Source organism: Triplophysa dalaica, chromosome 24 (genome assembly GCF_015846415.1).
Source record: "Triplophysa dalaica isolate WHDGS20190420 chromosome 24, ASM1584641v1, whole genome shotgun sequence".
Lineage (NCBI taxonomy): Eukaryota > Metazoa > Chordata > Actinopteri > Cypriniformes > Nemacheilidae > Triplophysa > Triplophysa dalaica.
In genome coordinates this window covers 2,460,001-2,480,580 of record NC_079565.1, presented here as the reverse complement: position 1 = coordinate 2,480,580, position 20,580 = coordinate 2,460,001, and the positions used below count along the sequence as shown (strand labels likewise).

The 20,580-nt window shown below is 38.2% G+C and overlaps 1 protein-coding gene across 1 annotated transcript in view; it reads right to left on the bottom strand.

Moving 5' to 3' along the window:
- The window catches only part of plxnb2b (plexin b2b), a 109,283-nt gene that overhangs the window by 28,514 nt on the left and 60,189 nt on the right, over positions 1-20,580 (bottom strand).

Genomic DNA, 20,580 nt, shown 5'->3' with positions numbered 1-20,580 from the left:
GCGATAACGGTCTCACCCTGAGGGCTCAGTTAATTTTGAGCTCTCGCATTCATTTACATAAAAAACCTCTGCCCTCACATTGGCAAACCTCCTCGTTTTTTCTCCTCACGAAGCTCATTTATTACAAATTCCATTTCTTTCCATAAAAGTAGCTGCCCTTTTTAGTTCATACCCTTAAACAATTCTTTTTAATTTGAAATGGCGGCTTAAATTGGTTCGTGTGACTCGGCCTCTTTTGGGGGTTTGTTTTTATTTTACTTTTTCAACGGGATTGGCCGCTTCTGTCCTAAAGCGTGACTGATCCGTTCGGAAGGAAAGTTACAGATTCTCCAGGACAGCCATGACATTCAATGGCGAGACAATTGAATCTCATTCTTAAAGGGACAGTTCATATATTCTAATATTTTAACATTTACTCACTCTCATATCATTGCATACTTGTATGAGATTCTTTCTTTTGCAGAAACTATCTTGATGAATGTTGGTAACTAAAGAACATTGGACCCCATTGACTTCCATTATATGTACACAAACATTTTTCTAAATATCTCCATTTGTTCTCCACAAATGGAGGAAAGACACTCAAGTTTTAGATGACAAGAAGACAATGATGACAGAATTTACATTTTTGCGTGACCTGTCCCTTTAAATCTCCCACTTCCCTGATGATTTTCCTGAGAAAATATCAATATGACCTCAAACACTTAACTTTCTTTTACTGTATGTTGATAATTCTCATACGTTTCTATTTTTTCCCTCAAATTACAAACAATACATTTCTAAACCATTAAACAACCTCTGAGGGATCACAGTTTCTAGTGAGATGCAGTCATCTATCTCAGGAATCGGGCACGGAGCGATATTCCCAAACAAAGACCATCCCTGTGTCTCTGCCTGCAGGTGCCTGAATGAAATCATATAATATTTAACCTCTAATGCAAGAAGACAAATTACAGCATTTACTGACAGCAGCGGACCTGAAAGCACGTTTCAGCGACTTTAACTCAATAGAGAGCTCATGGACACAAAAGAAATGGGACGTGGACTTATAGATCAGCGCCAGAGACTTCGCTTAAGAATGACACATATGTCATCGGTGATGCGATTATGGTGACGTGTGTTGGTAAGGCAGGACAGAGGTCAAGACACACTGGACTGTCTCCATTAATCCTCATTAAACAGCCGGCGCGGAGAGAAGCTCGGCTAGAAAAGACACCCCGTCTCAATTAAAGGCAAATGACAAAAAAGCATGTTTGAATGTTTATTTTCTTGTCTGTTGAATTACATGGTTAAACGGGTATGAGAGTGAAGTTAATTGTGGCGCGTGCTCATACTTGGCATTTTAATTTAATTTAACAAACTGAAAACAAAAATAGCCCTGCGATGGGTTGGCACTCCATCCAGGGTGTATCCTGCCTTGATGCCCGAAGACTCCTGAGATAGGCGCAGGCTCCCCGTGACCCGAGGTAGTTCGGATAAGCGGTAGAAAATGGAATGGATGGATGAAAAACAAAAATAAATGCTTCAGACATAACTCAAATTGCTCCCTATAATGTCAATTTTTTTTGAAAAAACAACAACGGTGAAACTATAGTAAATTGCAGGAACCATGTGTTTTTGCAGAAAATTGATTTGCATATTTATTAGCATAGCTTCAGTACGAATGTAATGCTAAAACATGGTTAGCTGTCATAAAATAATCGCGAATTTGTGGTAAATGTGGTTTTACTACATGGTAACTGTAGTAAAACCAAGGTTCATTTTCCTTGGGGAGCACTCAAGGATGGATCTGAGTGATATTTATCGACAAAAATATAGGACCTTCCAGGTGAACTGATAAACAATGAACCAGCAACAACTGTGAACACCTTAGCAACCACCCAGATGACACTAGCAACCCCAAATCACTGCCCTAGATCCACCTATACCACTTAACAACCACATAGCGGTGCCCTAGCAACCAGATAGAAAACCTAAGCAACCACATAGCAACATTTTAACATCACCCTAGCAACCACACAGAATCCCTCCGAACACCCCGGGGTGTTCCGAACGTCATGAAAAAACGTAAATGTAACCATAGCAACCACATGGAAGTGTTGTAAAAGACACTGGAGACCATAAAACGAAATTTTACTTGGACGTACAACATTGTTTTATCATATTTGAGTTACATCGGTGTTATGACAGGACACAGCATGCCCACAATCCTTGCAAAACTAACAGCAGATATCTGGGGCACAACTTTCCCGGCTGAAGGAGGGTAAAGAAAAAATGGCTTCGGCGAGCCTCCACATTCCCTTGTTTATGCGTGAAGAAAGACAAAAACTCTTTTATGAAAACCTGCAGAGGGAAACTTCTCACTGACGGGCACAACTTCTCTTTAAACTCTGATCAGGGCGAGCATATTCCAGCTCATCGCTCTCTGTCATTGTACAGACTTCAAAGATTCGTTCGGTTATGCATGCAAATCGCTCACAAGCAGCCCCAAAAACCATCTGCTGTCACACAAATTCCTTCAGACAAGTTATCACGTGAGAATCTTGTCCCTTTCCACTGGTTAATCCAGAATCAAAGTGCATGGGCTCAAATATTGCGACGGCTATCGACGGCCGAACGTTAGGACTTTACCCAACTCATCCGAAAGCAAACGTGAACCTGATGAATAATAACGAAACTAGCAATCCACTAATGAATCAAAAACACCTGGAGATATCCAACAGGAGTGTTAAATTCTAAGTGTCCGGTAAAACAGACGGGTTTACCTCCAGCAGAGAGACGTGAGAGAGGAAACACGACTCATTGGCGTAGGTTTATCATTGCTTGAGAGAGATAATCCCGTTTTCTCGACAGAATTCGACACCTTTTGCTCGGCGCTCAATGATGAAACTGGCCTTGTGAGAAGTACAACCTGTAAGTTTCCAGACAAGACCACACACGCCTGTTACCTAAACTATGACGAAGTCAAGTTTACTCACATGGAACGGCACAACATAGAATATTACACTCAACCAGGAGCACACTAGAACAAAGTTTATCCTTGAATACTAGCTTATTTGAAAGCATCTTAAAGGGACAGTTCACCCCAAAATTAAAATTCTTTCATCATTTATTCACCCTCATGTCTTTTCAAACCGGCATGACATTCGTTCTTCTTTAGAACATAAAAAAGCAGATATTTTGAAGAACGTTGGTAACCGAACAAAATTGACTCCGATTGACTTCCATTGTATGGACACATTTCTCAAAATATCTTCTTTGGTGTTCCATAGATGAAGTCATATGGAATAACATAATGGTAAACAATTGAGGAGAATTTATGCAAAAAATAAACATTTTGTACTTCCAACTCCATTTAACAAGTTTCACCATAGTTGAATCCATTGGAAATGCCCTTAAAGGGACAGTTCACCCAAAAATGAAAATCCTGTCATTATTTAACTCACCCACAGATTTTTCCCAAACTGTATACATTCCTTTGTTCTGCTAAACACAAATGAACATTTTTGAAAGAATGTCAGTAACCAAACAGATCTCATCCCCATTGACAATATTTATTTTCCCTACCATGGCAGTAAATGGGGGATGAGATCTGTCTGGTTACCGACATTCTTCAAAATATCTTCCTTTTGCGTTTAACATTCATACAGGTTTGGAACAATCTGAGGGTGATTGAATGATGACAGATTTTTCACATTGAACACATTACTACATTATTATATTTAACCATAAATGATCCATGATACCTGGTGGAAACAATGGACCCACAGCAAACTAAACACTGACAACTGAAGAAAATAAAGACCGCAGCACTCTTATAAAGAAAACAATGGATGTGATGTGTGGGGTGTCCGCCCCTGCTGTGAGATGAACAGGTTTGGAGTGCACAGGAAAGCTCCGGTCAAAGTCATATTGAATTTCCATACGGGCGATTCTCCCGACCGCCTCTTCATTTATTTTCATTTGCCGACGGTGAGATGCGCTAACAAACTGGCCTGAAGACTAGACTGTGACGGGAGCGCACCTCTGTGTGTGTGTTTGACAGCTGTGCACACACACGCTCAGAATTAAATCCAGCATTATTGGTCCGTTTTGTGCCGGCTGGTCGAGCCAAATCTCTACTCTGTATGTGTGGAAACACTGGACACAGCTGGCCAGGACCAAATGAGATTAAATACGGAATGATGGAGAGAAGATTCTTCACCAATCCCATCCGATTATCTGTCCGTCCTCTCACAGCGCTTCAGATTTCTCATTTCTTACTCGTTTCTTTCTGCAACACGAATTTCATGTTATCTTGATGCCTGAGTGAAATTCATTATACAATTTACGTCTCTAATGATGGAGCTCGGCATCAATAAGTCAGCTGAACAATAAGATAAACTCCACTGCTGCATCCATGCAACGGTTGCTAGGATATTACGGATGCAGTGGTTTTCTGACATAGAATGGATCCATCCTTCATTGTGAGTTTATAGGACATTTTAAATCACATTTTATCGCGTGCCAGGCAAAATCTGAGGAGGCCTCTCCTCAAGCAACCTCTTGATTTGACGTTTTCAAAATCCAGAGTTGGACAGTTCTTCAGTATTCCACTCTCAAGTGATTTTTAAGTATGTACTTTATAAAGTGGTGTCCCTTTGGAAAAATGTTACTTTATTGCTCTTTACTCCACTACATTACTTCATACTTTTACGGTATGCATATTTTTTTACTCAAAATTTTACTTTTTCATTGTAGATTTTTAATATAGTGTTTTTACTTTGAAAAAAATTACTTCACTGAATTATAAGTACATACTCTATCATGCTTTAACATCAATACATTTTAATTAGATTTAATACTTCGGTACATAATTATATGCATATTTTTTACTCAAAAATTGTACTTCAGTAAAAGAAAGTTTAATATAGCATACTTTTATTAAGTATATCTTTTTTTACCGTTTATACTTATGTACATTTAAAATCTAGTACTTTCTTAATTATTTTTCCTCAAATCAAATTTTCCTCATCTGGTTCTTTAACATTGAAAAAAATTACTTCACTATATTATAAGTACATACTCTAACATATAGACATTATATATTAACTAGACGCCTCATTGTCTTACTGGATCGTACGTCAACGGCCCCATCATATTGGTGAGGGCGAAAGCCGACTATAAAGATATACGAGTGAATGGTAGAGCTGCCGTTTTCTGGATAACAACACAGCATCGTTTTCATTTCTCATCTGATTTAAATATTTTTTCTATTAATGTGAAGTACGCAGAAATGTTACGGCTCCAGTTAAAGATGGTTATAGACTTGAAAATGTATTTATCGTCATACGGAACTGTTAAAACTCAGTCTTGTCAAGCAATCATTTAGTCTTAAAAATAGAGTATACGTTGCTAATGTGAAATAATTTAAAGTAGATTAGATGCACATGATCAGAACAGTTTGTGCACTTTAAAATCCTGGCAACAATGCGTCTTTCCTTTATGATTATACCTGCTATTTATACTTATAATGCACGGCAGTGTTAATTGTTTTACTATATCACATACATCATGTTTTACTGCTGTAACGGTTTTACCGGATTAATAAAAGATAATCTTTTATCTTTGAAAATGTCTAAAATTACAATAGACAAAGCCATTTCCAGATTGAAAAACATTCGTTTTTAGTTTTTATTTTATATGTAAATTAAACTATATATTACCTTGGATGTTTTGTTCGATGATAAAAAAGATCTCAGATACAATCTCTACGTGTCTGTGTTTTATTCTCGACAACTGCAACGTGGTTATTTATTCAGTTGCCTGTGTTGTCTTTAACATCTCACTGAACATGATGTCATCTAGTGGATTTTCACGTATAACAGACACAAATAATGGATTTCACATTTCATTATGACAAGCAATATTTTTAAAATAGGCTTTAACTATCAAGATATAATACAACTGACGATGTACTATACATACATCGTAAACCATTGAAATATGTTTAGTAATGTAGAGGTGATTTTAATGCCGAAAACCTGTCTCCCAACAGGTTCAATGGGCTTTTAGTGCACCGTTGCCCTCACAAATATGGCGGCGCCGTTGACGTATCGTAGCAGCGGAGCAAAGTGGCCAACTAGGCGTCTACATTAAAAAAAAATCTTGTTAGTTTTAATACTTCGGCTCATACTTTTATGCATATTTTATACTCAAAAAAGTCCTTGATTTTTAGTATTAAAGTATTAAAGGTAAAAACGAATAAAAACTATTTACGAAATGTAGTGGAGTCAAAGTATATTATTTCTCAAAAATGTAGTTAAGTAAACATTTTTAAAGTCAAAACACTCATGTATCTAAATGTATCTCCCCTAAAGCCTTAGCGCTCTGAATGTGTGTGTGTGTGTGTCTGAGCGTTTGAACTGACCATCACAGCGCTCGGGCATCAATGTAAACACGGTGTGAGGAGATCAGATTCTCCTCCAGCTGGCTGCTGAATAAATAAAGCTACTAAAAGCTTTGCAGGTCGTGACAGTGATTCGCACGCCGTCTCTTCTGGGAGATCAAGAGAACCTGTGTGTTTATAATAAGTAAACGGCATAAAAACACCTGGCAACATTTCACAGGAATGCTTCGTTATGTAAATAAATATTAATGATAATAGTAGTTGAGGTGTTTGAGTTGTTTTTGAGTGTTTGATCATGTTTGATATTGTTGTGGTATATTAACTGTTATGTTCAGTGGGTTTCTCTCTTCGTTCTGGTTTTAGTTTCACCAGCACGAACCGCTCAGCGCTCCAGAGCTGTCAGTCAAAAGGCCGCTGGGTAACTACTATACAAACACAATTATCACACTGTGATGGTCCTGCTTAACACAGCCACCTAAACTTAGCAAATCCCCATGGTCTCCTAATGCTAATTAGATTCTTCAACCAGAACTGAGAGAGAGAGAAGAGAGAGAGAGAGAAAGAGAGAGAGAGAAAGAGAGAGCGAGAAGAGAGAGAGAGATACAAAGAGAATTGAAATTTCTCAAATTTGAGAATTCTCAGAATTTGAGAATTTTGATTTTCTTTTAATGTATGTGTGTGTGTGTGTGTGTGAGTGCTTGTGTGCATTTGTGTGTTTGCGTTTTCCTAATAGTAATGAGGAACTTTAATTAGAACTGAGAGAGAGAGACAGAGAGACAGAGCGAGAGAAAGAGATACAAAGAGGACTGAAATTTCTCAAATTTGGATTTTTTACGTCTGCATGTGTGTGTGTGTGTGTGTATGCGTGTGTGTGTGTGTGTGTGCGTGTGTGTGAGAGGGTTTTAACTAAAAAGAGAGAACAAAAAAGCGTAATTTCTTTTAAAAACAATTCAAGATTTTGAGAGTTGTGAACATTTTATACAACAACATTACACAACTATGCGCTTCATTGTTTTTATGAACAATTCTTGCATTTAAACTTTGACCAACAAACTTGTACTTCTCAAACGTACAGCTCGCACACACAAGCCGATCTGTGTACGCAGAGCAGATAGGCTACACACACACAAACTCGCTTACAAATGCATGCAAATGAACGCGTCTCGCTCGGGACGGACTTGCGGCGGCTGATTAGCTCCTTGGAGACAGGCCTGACCTTTCCTTAAGATCAACATACATGCGTCTGCGCTTTGGCGACAGCGTTTTGTGGACGGCCCTCTTCACTAAATGTCAGCGCACTAAATGAGCGGAGACACCCGCCAGTCCGCCCGCCGTTCGCCAGGCAGCTGCGCGGGCTCCTTTCTGTCCCCTCAGCACTTCTGAAAGTCTGCGTCCGGAAGCGCAAACTCGAACAAAGACTCGGCAGCACAAAAGGGGTCAGATGTAACATTCAAAAACTGCAATACTGCACAGATTTCTCATGTTATGTGCACAGCCTAGCGGTTCTCGGATGCGTTTATCTCCCGGACACCTGGGTGAGTCCGGCGCAGGTGACAGTGGGCACACACGACCCCTCCCGTAACGGTTTGGTCATCTTTTCTAAAAACAGAACTTCTATTTCAATCGGCACGGCTATGAGTAGTCAGCACGCATCCAAACACTGACATGCGAGCTGTAATTATATTTTTTAGAGGCTTTGGTGCTGCTGGGAGTCACGTTAGATACTTCTCTCTCTTTATTCTCTCTCTGTGTGTCCATCTCTCTGTCGATCTCGTGGGTGATAGCGGCGACTGACACGCAGACGTGTTGGATAATTAGGTTCTGAAATCGGGGCGATGATCTGGGAACCGTCAATCAAAGCAGCCGGCAGGCGGTCACAGGCGACCCAGGAAGACTAACGCTAGCGTGGGCCGAAACTCCAGCTACATCCATTCCCAAATCTACAGCGTTCATTAAAATGATTTTCTCTTAAGCACTGCCAGATTCGTGAGTTTGGAGTCATTTGTTTTTTCCCCTGAAGTGCACTAACGTTACAGATTCAGACGGGATTGGTTTTCTAAACGATGTTTGTGTTGCTGTACAATTAACAAGGCAGAATGCGTGTCCTTGTAAAGCTCCAATTACGAGTCGGGCGATTAGGAAAGGTCAAGCCAACATGTGCAATTAGTTTATATTATTATACATCATTTTTATATTCATAATACTTAGAAGTAAATTAAAGGAATAGTTCAACCAGGAATGAAACTTTTGTCATATTTCCTTACCCATGAGGAGAACCTTAGTTCTGTGAAAACAAATTGTGTTCTTTTTTGATATAATATGTGTGTGTTTATGTAATATATGTGTGTGTTGTATATTTTTATACATGGCGGTTTCATCCGCAAGAACATAAACAAAGGTTATGTGCCCCAAACTTGCTTTTCGAAATTCTTCAAAATATCCATTATTGTGTTCAATAGAACTAAAAAATTGAACTTTTCTTCAACGTTGGTAGTGAATGCTGTTCCAGAACTAAGAAATTGCTAACATTTTTCTAAATATCTTTCTTTGCATTCAACAGCACAAATACATTGATATGGGCTTTGAATAACTTCAAAGTGGTGACATAACTAATAATGGTGACAGAATTTTCATTTTTAGATGAACTGTCCCTTTAAGAAGTGGTATGCACATGCAGCCACAGGAGGGCACGGCCCGGAGGCGGCCATCTTGGCTTTCTGTAGCTTTGGTTCTAAAAACATTTCGTCGACCAATTAGATGTGACAAACTACTCCAGAGTCGCAGGAAGATAACGTCCAGACAATGATGACCTTAAAATCGTATTTACACATCAATACACATCTACATTTGAATGTTATCACAATAAAGAAAGATGTCATTTGTTATGAATTCCAACGGTTGTCGATTCTCAACAAGTCTGTAAAATGTAAATATGCTCATGATGGCTTTAAACGGCCCAGTTTAGTTTGAGAGAGAGAAGATTTAAGTGTGCAAGTCTGAAATTCTCTACGTAGTCAAACTCTCTCTCGCCCATCAAATAAATACCAGCTTAAAAAGAAAAGAGGTACTCGAGGACTGCGATATGAGAGGGATTTCAATGCACTTTTACTAATGAAATTTCTCAAAAATAAGCCCAGTTGAGACATTAACCATCTTTATTGTGCCGGCTATGGTTTTAAATAAATGAAATTTCCCAGATGATTGAATAGCTACGAACGGCAGATACCATCACACGCTATCGTTTCATAACTCGTCTTTAAGGAAATTTTGTAAGGGCTCAGACAGGCTCGGGGAACATCAAAGCCTGGCTTTAGCTTACACGCTACAGTCAGAATCTCGCAGGCTCGCTATCACGGCTCAAGCTCAGATAACCGCGCTGTCTGCCAGTCGCAGCCTTCTGCTGATAATTACACCCAACATGAACATTAAACACCTGCCCGTTATCACCTGTGCCATCGGACGGCTCATCCCAGACCAGGCTCCATCCAAAACCATCGCACGGGAACTCTGGGTTCGGTGAGCGCCGAGGCCAAGCCACACAAACATTGTCAATCGATGGAGAAGGTCCAAATGGAAGCGGATGATTCAATCCTTTAAATGGAGTTTGTTGGAGGATTGACTCTCGCTGACGTGGTCCTGCTCTGTTGAGTGAGGCCAATTTCTCCGCTTCTCTGGAGGCACGAGTGAATGATGAGAGAGCAGAAGATATCAACATCTAACGCTTTACTCTGAAAGATCTTTCAGAAATGAGACTTCTTGTCTTAATGCTAAATCATATTTAATAACAGGGGTGACTCTGAATTACCAAAAAACAAAGTCAAACTAATGTTCTGTTCTCACAATAGATCCACGTTATTAAATAAAACGTCAATATCAAGAAAACATTCAAGTAACAAGTAAATATTATGCATTTAAGAATAGTTATCTTATGAAAACGATGGAATATCAAATGTAACGTTGGGAATTACATTGTGACAAAAACGTCCATAATAAACAGATGATTCTCACGAAATCTTGCTTTTAAGATGTCAAACATGATTTTCTTAAAAACACTTTATATCATTTAACACAAGGTGTGACATGTCTAAAGGCGTTCATTGCAAAACTTTTACTGATAGTTTAACACAATTTGGAAAAAAATGACAATTTACAAATTTTCATTAACCGTACCCATTTAAAACGGTCAATCTCATAGCATACTAAAACAAGCAAAGCCAAGATGCCTATGCAAGTGTTTATTGATCATACATTATAAGACATTAATGAATTATATTTTAATCGAATATTATATGTGTAAAATTTCTTTAATTTGAAAAACTACCTGTATCGGTAATGAGAAGGGAAAAAGTTGTGTATACAACGTGACAAAGCTAGAAAAATATTAAGTCATTCGTTCAAATGTTAGCCATTTAAAAGGTACTAGTAAATGTGTTTCTTAACATCAAATCAAACAATGTAAATATCTTTGTGTTTTTAAACCGTCTTAAAAAACGGAGGATGAGAATATCAGTCCTGGACGCTTCTCTCTTTCACTATTTCAAAATTTGTATTATATATAAATATTCTGTCAATCATTTTAGGTCATTTTTGTCATTTGAGAACATCTAGTAGAATATCCAATTGTTTTGTCACAAAATTTAAATTTTACTCCGTTTTAATTACAACATATAATGCACTCAAACAAATCGGAATGTGTTACGGTTATGAAAATTTCAGCAGAAAAAGCAATAAAATACATAAATAATTCATGACAAAATTATGTTTTGTCCATAGTAGAGAACACAATGATCTTTATTACGATCATTTTTTGTGTTCCCGAATTGTATGTTTTATAATTCAAATCTTTACTGTCATGATGTTTCAGTGGTCTCCTGAGAATCACCCAAATCAAAACTATGTTATATTTTAGCAGGATGTCCGCTTTCATCCTCATTTTCTGTTATTGTATAGAACAGAGCAATGTAAACATTCGGCCTCATAAAATCATGCAGAAGCAAAACAACAGGAAGGTGCTGAAATAATGACACAGGTTTTATAAGTGCTGTCCCTTTAAGCAGTGCAAATCAACAACAAAGTGATCTTGAGGTGTTAAAGGTCTTCACAACAGGACAGGAAGACAGACACTTCAATGGCAAAACTGCTTTAATTGATGCTCGAGACACGTCTGCGAGTGAGCGAGACAGAGAGAGAGACAGATGTGTGGCTAACAGATAAATCACACAGCTCTATAATCTCCTCTTTCGCTGAAATAATGATTCTTCCGTCTAAGACCGGTTTAATCCGTAATGGAGCTTGGTTAGAGAGAGAATTGGTTTAAGTACCCTTTATAGGGGAATTCATTGGTGTAAACAAGTTAGAGCCTCACGTTTGGGGTTTGGTTTTAAGGAGACATGGGTTACCAATAGCTTCCATCAGAAATACCCTCAGATGAGGTTCTCCTCCCACAAAAGACCTCAGTGTGGGTTCTCCGATATAACAGGCGTCCTGTGGGCAGATTTACAGACGGGGACATTTTCTCGTTACTAAATGCAAACAGACTCTCTGTTATGAAACCTAGAGAAAAGTCTTCCCAGACATCACATCCACATTTATGTAACACATTATTTCAGTAATCTGCCATCTGAGGTATTTTTCTCTCCAAATTGAATTTGTCCAATTTTGAAATGGAAAGTAGATTTGAACATCTGTTTTGCGGAGAGGGCAATCCCATAATGCATTGCAGCAACCCCCAAATGTTAGGATTTAACAGCAAACCAGTAGACAATAACCGTGATAATAATCAATTTTAAAAAAGCACAATTCTATCAATAGCATTTCAGATATATCATGATAATATCGTTACCATTAAATCATTTTGCACGATAATCATCATGTTGTGCAAATCTGATCTTGTGACCGCACTAAATGCTTTATTAATTATAAATGTTTATTTATTTTACATTATACTACACATTTGATAAAATCCACCCCTGGTATCTGGCTGACATGTCAACATAGTAGTAAAAAAAGAGAAAATGCAAAACAAAACTAAATATGAATTTGATAGCATCGCTATATTTGCACTGTATTTTTACGAGAACCCAATAATAATAATTGGGCACAATAATCGTCTAGTGAAAATCTGATATTGTGACAGCCGTAAAAATATATGTAACCTGAGATAGCGAACAATCTTTCAGTCCAATTTGAAAAGAGAATTGAATGTTACTTTTGGGAGAGGGCAATCCCATAATGCACGGCAACACAATCAGTAAAAAATATTAGGGATGTCACAAGAAACCGCCTGGGTCAATAACTGGGATATTAATAATCACAATTATTGATATTGTCCTAACACTACATATATAATAGGCCGTAAATAATCCAGTGTCAATATCCGGCTCACACGTGAACATAGTAATAAAAAAGGAGCAAACGCATATGAACGAAACTAATGATGAAATTGTCAGCATTATTGATTTATCAATTATTTCAATAGATCATTAATATCGTTATCACAAATTATTATGGCCACGATAAAATATAATTTTTGTTAAGTTCAGTTAGCATGCTCCTTACGTAGGCAGCACACAACACACTACGCTTTATAAAATAAGCCCTAGTTTTCCCTCCTTACACACCAACAATAATAAAATCAGATAAATGTTCTTTGAAGGTGATGAAAACACTAATTGCTCGGTGAAACACACTTGTTACTTCAGCTGGTCACGCAACACCATTTTAATTATTTACACCAAAGCCTAATTAGTTCTATCCGAGGCGAACACAAGACCCATTAAAGAGAAATCAAAGCTCGAACACCTCGCTACACGTCGGGCTCGCTGTTATACGCGCGCACACAGACGTCACGGCGGCTGGAATGCTGTCGGATGTAATCACAAGAGTCTGAATCTCTAATAAAATATACAATGTTATTAAGCGTGGAGTAGAACTGCTGATGTAGGTCGAGTTATAACCTTTCATATCCTGATGAATATGGAATCGGGGCCCGAAGGAGACCAGCGGCGCACTTGGAGAAAAGCCTTTACAAATATCAGCTGTGACCGATGTACATGACCTCAGAGCGTCACCCCTGGTCTGATGCTCATATGAAAAAATGAGTCGCTTGAGACAGGAAAATGTAATAAGGACGACTGATTAAGTGTGTGCACTACAGCGTTGCCTATGGATACAACCTCTATGAGATATGACACGCCTTTACCTGATATATCGAAGGAGGTCCACAATACCTGGAAAGTCGTCCAATAACGTTCTCATTCATCTCAATGGTAATTTCCCGAAGCGGCAAACAGTCCAATGCTGGACACAATTTGACGTCGTAAATGTCTTTAGACCACCATGTGAGAAAGTCTCAAACACACACAATACAAATAACACTATGTATTAAAAAGAGAAACATTTACGTCAATTTGGTGCACTGATAACAGAAATCTACTATAATGTACAAAAAATCTGTGATATTTTGAGACAAACCGAGCATCATAAATATTGCTATGAATTTACTGTCATGAATCAGAAAGCAGGTCTCTGAAAAAGCGAACGTTTATTCTATATTAAACTTAATTGATTAAAGTCAACAATGTGCTCCATGGTATAAGATATAAGGTGCATTTAAGTTTTATTTTAGTCACACATACAGTAAAGCGAACGCAGTGTCCTGACTAAACAAACCTTAACTGGAACGTCCTACTGCAAACTTTCCAATTACAGGAATGAAAAATAGCCGGCGCTGATCGTGCCGTGATCGATCGTACTGTAACCTATAAATCTTCTGACCTACATATGGAAGTAAAACGAGGTTAAAGATTCAGTCCATGAACAAACTCTAGTCCAAGATTTTAGCGTTTAATTTGAAACAGAAAAAAACAGACAAATAGATATAGTACCACTATACAGTATTTTTGTAATACCAACCTAGACCAATGCTTAAAGCAGATTAATGATGTATTTTTATATGCATCACGTAAAAGACAGATCGTTTAATATATTCGATGATGTGAAGGTAATCCATAAAATAATTATGTTATTTGTATTATTTGGCGATTCAGGAGTTTATAACCAGAATTTAAAGGGAAAGTTCATCTTTCATTATTCATTCACACTTTTGTCATTCCAAACCTGTATGACTTTTTTCTGCAGAACACAAAAGAAGATATTGTGAAAGTCTGTAACCAAACAAGGCTGAACCCCATTGACTACCATTGTATGAACACAAAACCACTGAGACATTTCTCAAAATATATTTTTAAGTGTTCCACAAAAGAACGACTCAAATACAGGTTTCGAACAACATTGCGGTAAATAAATGACAACAGAATTGTATTTTTGAGTGAACGATCACTTTAATAGTCTCCGACATTTTAACCACCACACAAATGTGTAGGGCCCCGCAAGCTTGGGGCCCCCCTAGTGGCTGCAAGCAGTAAAATTATTTGATGCAATGAAGCGCACGTATCAAAGCGCACGTATCAAAGCGGTGCTCAAAAATTTAAGAAACCAAAAGAAAAGACATCTAATACTAATTTTATATCCAGTTTTTATAATCCAGTTTATATATGTATGTATATGTGTCTCATTAATTCCATGTTCTCAATACTGCCGTGAACTTCATACAAAAATGTTAGGCAATGTGTGGGGGGCCTTGGGTCTAGACTTTGCTAAGGGCCACCAAAATGGTAAACACGCCCCTGGAAACAAAGTACAAGAAATGCAAAGAATGTTCTACCTACAATATTAGAATATCATCCTGGACCATGCAAGTGTGCAAATTACTTCTCATCCAAATAGGCTTTCATACCACATGAATCAAACTCTTACGTCAAAGGTACTCGGCAACAGAAGCGCAGGAACCCTTAGTGAATAAAAAGCAGAACAGCTAACAGATTTGAGAGGCGGCACACGCAGTAGCGCGTTCAGTTGACGCATATGTGCCCGTCTCCAGAGCCACTAAACACTGGAAATGAAAAACAAAAAATGCGTGGCGAAACAATTGATGCGTTATTTATTCATAGTTAATTCGACCAGACCAAAACCTTGAAAAAGCACCACGGCAAACCAGATAAGCAATGTCCTCTGGGATCTGAACGCAGGCTTTTCTCATTAAGATAGCACTATGGATAAATTCTCTCAAGAATAAAAGTTCTCAAAACACCTGTTTTTCGCATTTCTGAGCGCGAGGCAAACACGTTCCCGCGAATCCTGTCACATTTTCCGGGAGACCCCAATGTTTAATAGATGCAAGTACAAATACAGAATAACATTCTCCTGCTGTGTTTGCCGGCTTGGTTAGACCAACGGAGATAAAATGTGTGTTTATTCTATTTCTGAATGCCATTATAAAGCCTGGGATACAATGGCATGGGATTTACGAAAAGTTGAGGAACTTCTCTGCAAACATTTCCTGAAACTGTGAGCTCCACGCTTGGAGAAAGCATGTCGTCGGGGACGAACGTCTCCTGAGGGATAAGCAGTCGCGCTGTCATTCAAAATCCAGGCGTGTGACGGCGGCGACGCGCGGGGCTTGATTTATAGATGTTTAATGCTGTTTTTAGCATATGGAAATCAGGAATCCCTATAAAAGACTCCGGGCTCCCACAGGAACGTGCCAGTTTTTACGGTTTACTTTATTCAGAAGCTCTCAGAAGTTCTTATCAAGATATCAATTCACCCCAATGAGTGCGTTTACATTCACAGTCTTACTCAGATTATGCTTAAAAAACTGATAACAAGTAGGTCATGTGAACATGTACAACGGTTTCTTTTATCGGGGAAAGCTCATATACAGAGTAAGCAAAACCCATGTCATGTAAATGCCTGTAATGTTTTTTTCCCTCAGCTTTGTTTATGTGCGCATGTCTGACAGTACAATAGTAAAAGTCCAAAACGGAAGTAATAGTAAAACAACATATAAAAGTGCTCTCAAATCTTACCTTTGGTGTAAAAATGTAAAAATAAAGAACTATGGTTGCATATGCAGCTACTGCGGACATGAGAAGATATATAAAAAACAGCTTTACTGTTTCCACAGCTATTAAATATCAATGTGTAAGAGCAAAACTTTGAAGATTTAAAGATTTGATTTCTTTTGATTTCTAATTTTTGAAGAGCACTTAAAAAAAATGAATGTAGATTGTAGAGGCAAAACAATATGGATTTGGCTTCATTTGATGAGAAATGTTTTAATCCATATTGAGATCTTCAATAATATTGACGTTTGATTGCAGCCGTGACAAATCTCAGCTCATTTTGAGACGTTGACATCTCTTCCGAAACTCCAATTGCCTCTTTTTCTCACAAGAAACATTTAAGACGCAGATGAGACTTTAAGCAAAAGTTTCCATTTACTCTCCATTCAATCGTGTGAAGGTCTCGATGTCTAGGAAAAAAACCTGAGATATCAGATGTCTCCTCTGTGATTTGTATTCCCTAAGAGTAATTTTACCTTCTGTAGTGTAAAGTCATGTCAAAATAAAGTTATGATTTGTAGTTCCAAAACAAAACAGCACCCCGTCAAACATAACCGTATCATTTTGGAGAAGATCAACAACGTACAGTAGTTTAATCAATTGTCTTCATAAGGTTAAAAGGCGATACTGTAACTACATCCTGTTCGTGATGTTCTTTATGACCGCCAGCTCACGCCTGAGACTCCACAAGAAGAAAAGAATCCCTCATTCAACTCGGGAGGGACTTACAACATCATGAGATGTTAGTACGACACTTTATATAAAATAAACAGTGATTACTGCAGAAATGGAAGTGCGTTCACCAGCAAAATGCTTCGCTCGGACTGTGCCGAAGAAAGCAAGCAGCCAGCTTAGAGAAATTTTGTCTCAAAGATGCTTATGTAGCGTTCTGAGGGGGCTGACAGCGGCACATTTTAAATCCTCATCTCACAGACGGTGAAAAGGCTACATCTGGAAGAGGGCCGGCCCGTTTACCCCACGTGAAACGACGGCAGATGAAGAGGGGACGGAGACTTAAAGGCCATAATCTGTAAAATACTGAGTAATACTCATTAAATCTGGGAGGAAATGTTTGTGGAATCTTTAGATTTACTTGAGGGGGAATAAAGTGTAAAGCTGTTTTCTCAAAGAAACGTGGAAATGAATGTGGAAAGCGCGCCATCTGTTGCTTTCGATTCCACAAAATGCTCAGAGTTGAAATCTTCCTCTGGTTTAGCTCATAATGTTTTTAATGTTGGCGAATCACAAGCTCGGAGACACACAGAGATGCGACGTGAGCTTCATTTCTAAACCGCACAACAAAGAGGTACGTCTGTGCCCAAAACCAAATTGTGTTCACCTCCGGGAATGACAAATCTTCTGCGTATGGATCTAGGTCAAGTGTAAAAACAACATCTACATAAAATATACAAACGAACAATTCAACAAACAACTCAAAAATAGAATCAGACTCGCGAACAATTCGTAAGCTGTTTACTTCAATAACGTAAGTAAAAGCTAAAATTTCAACACGGAAATTCTGAAAGTGTAAAGTCTGGAATGCGAGTGTGCAGATTAAAAAATATATATTGAATGCATGCGCCAAAATACTTAAAAAGCTAGTTGACATTATTTCTAACCTACAACATTTGAAAAAGTTGTCTTGCAATAAACAATCTTTCAAATGAACTGCACTGTATAATCATGCAAAATAAAAACAGCAATATGTGATCACAGATAACGTGTCCATGTGACGTTGTCGAGTCTCTGCCCCGTTCGTTCTCATAATCAACATTAATGAAGCTTTTATTTTTAAGTAACACGTTGATGCTGATCACCCACACCGGCTTTGTTTTAATCCATTATTACACATGGTTTTAGTAATCATGGTTTTATCGAGGTTAAGCATTAAGACACAAACAGAAAGGATCCCGTCCAATCACGGGCTGCGGAGGAGTTGAGCTCATGCACATCCTGTCGTTCGGCCGCCCACTAATCTGCTGTCATGTGTGTTCCACAGAACACCTTCTGCTAAATAAATCCACAGTTTTGTAGGAAATGCAGATTTAGAGAGAACACACAAAACCACGGAGTTGTGAAATATCACAAATGAGATCTCTATTTGCCTGATGGACAATACAATGCGAAGAATAAAATATAAATGTTAGACTTGATGAACGGAATCAAGCTATTTGAAGAGACCAACAATGTGGTTAAGGGATCTTATGTACAAAAATGTACCACCTAGCAACCACCAAGATCACCTTAGCAACCACATAGCATCTTCCTAGCAACCGCACTCAACACGCTAGCATCACAGTACCATTCACATTTGCCTTCTATGTCGACTGCTTCATATGTGTCTATTTTAATTTCTTCTCATCCCTTCAAAATCAGAAATACTCCTAAGCTATAAAAGATCAACAATTGGCACAATAAATAACACACACACATTCGAACACACACTTCGCTGTAGAAAGTTACTTTTATACCTCGCAGACACACACTCACTTTTCCTCACAACAGCATGAAAGGAACTCTGATAATCAGAGAGTGAGTGGCGCTCTTACGAGAAGCTCTTAACAGTCTGAAGATTTTCTGTTATTCATAACGTTTCCACAGACTCGCATCATTCCTGCTGAGAACATTATTATCATTTCACATCCATTAGCAGAAAATGTTGAGGTGACTCATTTACCTTCGTGTTTGAGGTGTCACCGCAGGCGAGATGCGATGTTCTCATTTGTTGTAGAGCTTCCAGAGGTCACGGGGTTGATTGAGTTTGTGCCGGCTGAAGTTATAAGAATTCATTATAATTCCATCACTTCAAAAGAGAGAGCACCAAACAATCCTCGCGGCGGGTAATGTACAGTAGTACATTACATTTACATTGATGCATACGGCACAGTTTATCCAAAGTGACTTATATTTTGGGGATCAAACCCGGGACCTTTGGACTGATCTATAACACATGAACTAAAAGAACGACTAACATTAATTGTACAAAACAAAGTGTGCGGTTTCATGCGTGCACTATTTCACACCAAATACCTGTTTCACAATTCTGTCGGCGGTGTGATTTTATTTTGTGTGATGTCAAGTATAAAGTCTAGCCACCACAGGAAGCCAACGGTTAAAAAGTGACCAAAACTCTGTTTGAGTCCCTAAACTCTCCATCTAGACTCTTACGTCCCCATAAAATGATCCGTTTCTCTCCCTCTGATAAAAGTGCCACTTTTCCACCTGAGCGATTCGATCGGTGTCAAGCCTGGTGTAAGACGCTCTCATCTCCAACCCGACCGGCACACAAGACCTAAGACACGAACACCAACCGCTGTGCAAAATGGGCATACTCACAGAAAACATTCACAGGGCTCCCTATTCAAATTCTGTTCGTTCCTCAATCACCCTGTCTAACATCTGAACCCTGTGTTTCTCCTACAAGCGTGTGTGTGTGCGCGTTCTGACAGTTCTACTTCAACGGGGAGTTGAACTCATCCTTTCCAGGGAAGCGAGCGCAGTATAGGGAGGAGAGACGCATCAATTTCCTGTCAGTGTTGCCTGCGGGTCTCTGCCGTGGAGGCGTTGGAAGAGATAGCGGAAGACAGGCGAGTTATAGGAGCCCCTCAAAGCCTGCAGCGTGCAAACAAGAGAAGAGAAGCTTTGGTGGAAATGTTCTGAGGGCTCTATCAGGACCGACATCACTTCCTGTGTTTGCACGCAGCAGACGGAGGCCCTGATGCAAAACAAACTGTCGCAACAAGATGGCCTTTTTTCCCCTTTACTTCTTTTTTAAATAGCCAAGCACTAACAATCATATACTGTATACTGCATGTGACATATATATACAAGCTATAAGTTGAAAATAAACTAAAACCATAACTGGAAAAAAAGAAAAAAAAGAAAATATAATTATAACAATATTATATTTATTGTTATTTATAAAAATTACCCAAAAAAAACAATAATAACATAAAAATAACAAACAAAATTGCTAAAAATGAAAGTAAATTGAACATTACTAAAATATAACTAAACTTTAATATCCGAAAATATATGATAAAAAATGTAATTATAAAAACATATATAACTACAATAAAACATATCTATAATAATTTTTATTATTATTAATAAAAAATTCAACAGATATCCCAATAATACCGTTACTATGATTTCTTTCAGGTTATTATAATGAAATTATACATCACATATTAATATTTAATTTATATTATATTATAATTTAATGTA